Genomic DNA, 7,807 nt, shown 5'->3' with positions numbered 1-7,807 from the left:
GGGACACAAATTTGTCTAAGGTATGCCTCTGCCTTTGAGGGACCCAATAGCTATAAATTTTAAGTTTAAATAATTACTATGCACTCATAGTGTCATATGCAAAGCAATATTTTAGGAGTGTATATTAGTTCTATTTGTAGAAACGGGAAGGCTTTACTGAGAATAAAATATTTCCCCTGGGCCTTCAAATATAATGGGAATGTGACAGAAAATGAATGGAAGGGTTGTCGGTCTAAAAGTTCTGTTTCTGTGCAGCAAAATGATGTTAGGGTATTAAACATATAAAATAAAAGGTATAGCAATTGGGAAGGCTTAAAAAAGACTTTGGAGTTTGTCATATTCAAGATATATTAACAGAAGCAAGAATATGACATGATGTGGTATAATTCTGGTACTAGAGTAGATTATGTGCTGTGAAGAGAATCTGGAAACAGAAAAGTAAGGAGGTTACAGTGAAAATCAGGTGTAAGATTCAATCAACATAGGAAGTGGGGAGGGAGCAGGGGAAAAAGGGGAAAATCATAAGTTCACAGATAGAGTTCTGGTCAAGATGCCAACATAGGTAAATGCTGTACTTGCATTCTCCCACAACCACATCAAAATTACAACTAAACTACAGAATAACTATCATTCAGAACCACTTGAAATCTAGCTGAACAGAAGTCCTATGACAAAAGATATTAAGAAGCCACTTCAAGACTGGTAGGAAGGGTGGAGATGCAGAATGGGCTGGTCCCAACCCACATGTGGTAGATAAAAATTGAGAGGGTTATCTCAGCTATCGAGGTCCTCCCTAAGAAGTGATGGGCCACAGCCCCAGATCAGAACCCACAGCCCAGGTTTCTGGTGATGGAAAGAGAAATCCCCATAACTTCTCACTGTGAGTACCAGTGGAGATTGTATCAGAGTGAGATGAAGGGCTGCTGGAGTCCCAGGCATTCCTCTTAAAGGGCCCGTACAAAAAATTTATTTTCAACTACTTGCTCTGAACACTAGTGCTAGGGCAGCAGCTCACAAGGTGTCAGGGGCATAAGGAGAGGAACTGAACTGTATGGCTTCAGAGCAAGAAGGGGCAGCTTTCTCTCAGACAGAAGGGAGAGGCCAATGTTCCTTTGTGGCCCTTCCCTCTCAGAGCCCACAGGCAGGCACAAAATTCTTGCATTGAGGTGGAGGGGTCCCTCAGCCCAGCCTGCACCCTCTTGCAGTCCAGGACCCCTCACTCCTTACCGCCCACCTGCTCGCTGCTCCTTACCACTCAGCTCACTGCTCCTTAGCGCAGCTGAGGCAGGAGAGGCTCCCACCACCGCCACTGGGCTTGCAAGCCTTGAGTCCGGCTTCTGGCTGAGCAGGGCTCCCTCTGTGGGAGCACACTGACCATCAGGGGGCAGCTCCTGCGTTGAGCATCTGCCCCCTGTTGGTCAGTGAGTGTCATAGCGACTAACCATTCCACTGTTTGCTCAATTTGCATATTAGGCTTTTATTATATAGGATGAATACAGAGCCAAAAGGAGTATATATTAGGTAAGCCTCTGTTTCAAAGTATAACTTGTAGGGGAGCTGTGAATGATATATAAATACAAATCCACTCATGCTCCTGACCAGTTCCTGGGACTGCCTGCATAGTGTTGAAGTTCCTTCTAAGATTGATAAACAGTGGCTCTTTAATGGATGCTCTTCGTTATCACTGCATGTTTTCGAAGGTGGTTTTAAAAACTGCCTGATTGCCCTGATTCTTTTTTGTTTTTTGTTTGTTTGTTTTTTTTTTGTTAATCCTCAACTGAGGATATTTTTCCATTGATTTTTTAGGGAGAGTGGAAGAGAGAGGAAAAGACAGAGAGAAACATCTATGTGAGAGAAACACATCGACTGGTTGTCTCCTGCACAAGCCCCGACCAGAGCCTGGACCAGGGAGGAACGTGAAACCAAGATACATTCCTTTGACCAGAATCCAACCTGGAAACCTTTGGTCCACAGGCTGACGCTCTATCCACTGAGCCAAACCTGCTAGGGCTATTTTGGCTATCTAAAGCTTTCCTTTCTCCGCTGCACAGTTAATGATTTATTTATTTATTTTGCCACAGAAAACGTAACAAGATAGGTGCCCGGACACACATATACAAGCAATTCCTTAACCTTTTCATCCTTTTGTGCGTGGAAAACATCCAAAGGTTTATCGTACCCTCGATTTCAGCAGTTGTGTCAGGCACTATCTGTCCCAGAAAAAATTTATTGGATCTCCAGAGCCAGAGTGGTTAAAGCAGTGCTAGTTTGCTATCAGACTAGGGGATCAACCTCTTTGGTTCTTTCTCCCATCACTGACTATTCTTGCCGTGGGCAACACTCTGGATTTCTGTCTGGACTGCAAGGGAGGCCCTAGGCAGAAACAGAATTGAAAATATTTTTTTATACTTCTATCAGTATGAAAATAAGACAACTAGGAGATGGCAATTCTTAAGATGCTTATTTCGAGATAAACCAAGAGTTATGAAACAGCTTGGTGATGTTACCTCTACATTCTGAGGGTGGGAATAAGCCAAATTATAACAATTTCAATGAACAGGTGTAGTAATAGTAATAGTACCAGTAATAGTCCTGTGTTCTTTGGGGGAACAGAATTTTGTTATGATTAGAAAAGTGGTTTCATTTCCATGGAGATTTTGTGCTTTACCTTCACTTCAATAGTTTCTTGTTCCTGATCATCTTTTCACAATATATTTTGAGCATCCTCCATGGGGCAGAACTGTATTTCTCACAGGAAATAAAATAGTAATGTATTTCAATCATGGTCCCTTCCATCATGAAGCTTATAGTCTAGCAGATGAGGCTAATATTAATCAATAACTTCATAAACAAATATGTTACCAGGTGCAATGGGGTTATGTGTGCTTTAAGACAAGCTCTCAGAAAAGGCTCACCTAGACTGCCCCCAAATAAGTGATACTTGAACTGATGACTGAAGGGCAAGTAGAACTTCAGCACTGAAACCGGTGGGAATATAAAATTCTGAATAGTTGGATTAACTTCTATAAATGTTCTGAGATGGAGACAAAGAAGCAAAAGGAACTGAAAGTAAATCACTGTGACTAGATCCCAGGGAAAGGCTGCAGGCAGGCAGTGCTAAATTGTACGTCACATAAAAGATTTTGGTCATTAACTTTGGAACACAGGGGGAATTACTGAGGCCTTTAAAGGAGAGGAATCAAATAACCACATTGACACCTTAAATAAAATAGATGAAGAGAGAGCACCAAGAAGGCTATTACAATAATCCAGGAGGAGAGGAAGTTAGCATGAATAAACTGATCCTAGTAGAAATATGGAGAAGATGATAAATTTAAGACAGTTAGAGGAGGTTATTTGATAATCTGTTTGTGATGGGAAGTGAGGGGGAGTGAAGCAGGACGAGGTCTTAAATCTCAGGCTTGCACCTCTGTATGGATATTAGCTCCTGTCAACCAGAAATTGACAATCACGCTTTTTATTTGTTTATTTGAAGAGCAACAACAGGGGAGCTGACTCTAAATTCTAGTTTTAATATGTCAATTTTAACATAAATTAGAGTAATCTGAATATATCTGTCTAGGATTCTTTGCTAATTGGATTTGGAAAAGAGAAATCTGAGCCCAAGATGAAAACCTGTGAATTGCCTTAGAGATAGAAATTGAAGCCCTGGGCATGAAGAGAATTTCCTAAAGAAAGTATAGAAAAAACAGAGACTAGAACTGAGTCTTGAGAAATTTCAACATTCAAATGCCAGGTTACAACAACCAAAACATGCTAAACAGTACTTTTTGAGCTGTTACTATGTGCTACCTATAATTAAGCCCTTGCTATATGTCAACCTACTTACTGTTCATAATAAACTTGTGAGAACAAATGTTATTTTTCCATTTTACTGATGAGGAAAGTAAGGCGCAGGGAGGATATGTGTCACACACATGCAACTATCTAGTGGCAGAAATAGGCCTTAAACCCATGCAGTCTGATCTGAGAGCCCACTCTTCTGAACACTCCAAGCTGCCAGGGTGCTTAGGAAAATTAGCAAAAGAGCCTGAGCAAGGCATGTAAGAATTTAAACAGCACATTTGTATTTGTCCTCTAGATCTGCATTGTCCAAAGCCAGTTGCTAGCAACAAATGACTTTGAGCACTTGAAATATGGCTAGTCCAAACTGACATGTGCTGTCAGTATAAAATATTTATCAAATTTTGAAGTCTTAATACCAAAAATGAATAATGTAAAATACCCCATTAATATTTTTTACATTGCTTACTTGTTGAAATGATGGTACCTGAGATATATTGTGTTATATAAAATGTTATTAAAATTAATTTCACCTGCTTCTTTTTTCATGTTTAAAAATAATTTAACTTAATTTTAAACTAGAAAGTGTAACACTTCCCTATGTGGAGCACATTGTATTTCTATTGGACAGCACTGTTCTAGATATTTCTCCCATTTGCTCTCTGAATTCTGGCTCTGGATAGGCCCTGACAAACAGTTAATATGTTCTCTTTGACATACAGATTCCATTCAGATCTCAGCTCTAAGTTTCTCCCACAGGCTCGCAGGCCCTGCCTCTGTGGTGTTTCCATGGTAACCGTGCCTTAGCAAGAGAAAAATGCTTTTAATCTGAGTTCTAAAAATTTTCCTCCTCAGACTTTATCTCACTTCATACTGATTGTATGGTTCTCTCTTCTGTTCTTCTCTAAGAGTTTATTTGATTTTTGACCTCATGAAATTTTAGTTCACTGGGTCTCAGGCAGATGAACATTTAAGAATCACTTGGGAGGATTTCTCAAATTATACAAGGCCATCACCCTGGGAGATTTTATATGTGCTCCCCACTCCAATGAAGGACTACTGCTCAACCACTCTATTGCCTGAGAAATGCACTTGCTACATTTTAACTACTATATTCTCATTTCCTTCCTGTCTCCTGTCTACTCAGTCAGTCTTCAGCTCTCCAACATCATGCCTGCTAGTCATCAAAAGTTTCCATTTCTGTCCTATGTCAACAACTCGAAAATGCCGAGTTTAGTTCATGTGGCTATGGAAAGCTGACATTGGATCTGACCAGGATAATAGTGACCTCGAGGTCACATATCTAGTCCACACGAGAATATCCACCTGCCTCTCTAGGAGATACTGGTAGACACAGGCATCTGCTTAGAGAAAGCTTTTCTAAAATCAGCATATAAATATTTTATAACACACCATTCACGATGAAACCAAAAGTGAGTTCCCTCATAGGCAATAATGCATTAAAAAATGGAATCTGCCCTGGCCAGTGTGGCTCTGTGGTTAGAGTGTTGACCTGTGGACCAAAGGGATCCATTCTCCTTTTAGGGCATGTACTTGGGCAGGTTCAATCGCCTGCCCCAGGTCAGGTCAAGTATGGGAGGAAACCAAAGGATGTGTGGATGTGTGCCTCTCACCTCTCTCTCTCTCTCTCTCTCTCTCTCTCTCTCTCTCTCTCTCTCTCTCTCTCAATATAAATATAGACACAGATGTAGATATAGATATATAGATATATCTTTCTCTATCAATCTCACTCTCCTCTCTTTCTCTCCCCCTTCCCTCCCTCCCTTCCACTCTCTAAAGAGCAATGGAAAATGTCCTCAGGTGAGGATTTAAAAAAATGGAATCTGATGGAATTGTGATAATTTAGGTGTTATGGAAAATAAAGGTTTTTTCCAGATGCAGTTTTTATAATTTTTGTCTTACTACTCTGAAATTTCCTTTCATGTTTAAAGCCTCTTGGATGTGACTTGTGACTTTTTCATGGATATTAAGTGTGTCATAAGACAAAAAGAGCAGAGATTTAGAAATTAGGGCATTTTATTCCTTCATCTGTAAAATTGGGCAATAATACTCAATTCAGAGATTAGATGAGATGATTCAGAAGAAAAAATTACTTGAAGAAAAAATTAAGATATCTCTAAATCTTAGTTGCTTTTCTCAAGCAGAGCTACTTTCAAAAGCTTAATATTGTTTACTTTTCCCAATTCTTCTTCCTCTGTATAGTCCACCACATTATTTTCTAAAGCAGAATTGCAGAGATTTAATTTACTCCTTTAATTATTATTTGGGGAATAGGTTGTAACAGTAGTCTCTCAAGGAGACAAAATTAGGACACTGATTACAGTGGTGCTCAGTTACACCACTTAAGGATACCCACACGAAAAGAAAAGGCTGGGATTCTACTCACTGCTAATTAGTACACAGCTAATATCTTCAGAATTTGAATAATTCAGCTGAAGTACTTTACAAAGTAAGTATTCAAATGAACTGGAACTTTTTAAACTCATAGGTTATCACTCGTTTATGCCATTGTGATTCCCAAATTCTTCCTCTACTTTATTAATTTTAGATCAAATAATTGCTTACTTCATTTTGTCATAAGTTTGACAGATGTATTAGGAGATCCTAATCATTTAGATAAAAGCTAGAATCAGAGACCAAGCTAGTAAACATATTTTTTTTTATCATTGCTCAAATCCATTGTTAAGTATTATAATATTCAAATTTTATTCATTCATTCAGGAAATATTTATTTGATACTTATAGTACATCAAGTACTATAAGTTAAAAAATGAATATGTAAAATGAATTTTCTGTAAAAATGAAAGAAAAAGATAAAAGTTAAAATTGTAAACTTGTAATTTATTTTAAACTATTTAACTCCCATTAAAATAAAACTGAACATTTAATAAGACAAGCTTAAACTGTGGTTATTTCTATTCTCTTCCAGACTAAGAATGTTTTTTTACTGGAAATTTGACTCAAAGGAATGTCCATCAACTAACTGAACTTCTAATAAATTAAATTAAATATAAATATATTACAGTTCAAATACTCAGAGTTATATGTGGTAAATAATTAAGAAAACCTGAGAAAGAACATCAACTTGTTATTTTAAAAGTAAACATTTGATTCATTAAAAAAAATTCTCAATATGATGATTCATTTTATGTGTCAACTTAGCTACACAATAGTGCCTTGCTATTTGATCAAACATTATCCTGGATGTTTCTGTCAAGGTGTCTTTGGATGAAAGCAACATTTAAATCAGTGGACTTTGGGTAAAGAGATTACCTTCCAAACTGTAGGTGGGCCTCAACCAATAAGTCAAAGGCCTTAATAGAACAAAGAATGACCTCCCCTGAGTAGGAAGGAATTCTGGCAGCAAACTGTCTTGGACTCAAACTCCAATTAGTCCCTGAGTCTTCAGCCCACCGACCTCTCTCACCAGATTTTGGACTTGCCATACCCACATAAGTTAAAGCTCTCTCTCTCTCTCTCTCTCTCTCTCTCTCTCTCTCTCTCTGGTGATAGATATAGACAGATGATAGACAGATGATAGATAGATGATATAGACAATATAGATATAGGTAGAGATAGAGATAGAGATAGATAGAGATAAACATAACTTGTTGGCTCTATTTCTCTAAAGAACCCCTTCAAATATGCTCACTTTTTACTTATTCTCACACTAGAGGCCCGATGCATGAAATTCGTACATGGGGGGGGAGGTGTATGTTCCTCAGCCCAGCCTGCACCCTCTCCAATCTGGGACATCCCTCTCACAATCCAGGACTGCTGGCTCCCAACCACTCACCTGCCTGCCTGCCTGATTGCCCATAACTGCTTCTGACTGCCAGCCTGATCACCCTCTAACCATTCCCCTGCCAGCCTGATCAATGCCTAACTGCTCCCCTGCCAGCATGATTGCCCCTAACTGCCCTCCCCTGCAGGCCTGGTCTCCCCAATTGCCCTCCCCTGAAGGCCTGGTTGCCCCCAACTT

The 7,807-nt window shown here is 39.1% G+C and overlaps 1 long non-coding RNA gene across 2 annotated transcripts in view; it reads right to left on the bottom strand.

Annotated features, from left to right (window-relative positions):
* Positions 1-2,056: 2,056 nt before the first annotated feature.
* The window catches only part of LOC114228112 (uncharacterized), a 371,399-nt gene continuing 365,648 nt past the window's right edge, over positions 2,057-7,807 (bottom strand). For both annotated transcript variants that reach the window (XR_008558287.1, XR_003614192.2), the window contains exon 3: positions 2,057-2,373. This is a non-coding gene — a long non-coding RNA (uncharacterized LOC114228112). The remainder of the gene's footprint in view (positions 2,374-7,807) is intronic.

Source organism: Eptesicus fuscus, chromosome 15, assembly GCF_027574615.1.
Source record: "Eptesicus fuscus isolate TK198812 chromosome 15, DD_ASM_mEF_20220401, whole genome shotgun sequence".
NCBI lineage: Eukaryota > Metazoa > Chordata > Mammalia > Chiroptera > Vespertilionidae > Eptesicus > Eptesicus fuscus.
Note: the sequence above shows the minus strand (reverse complement) of the source record. Positions and strands in the feature narration are given on the sequence as shown.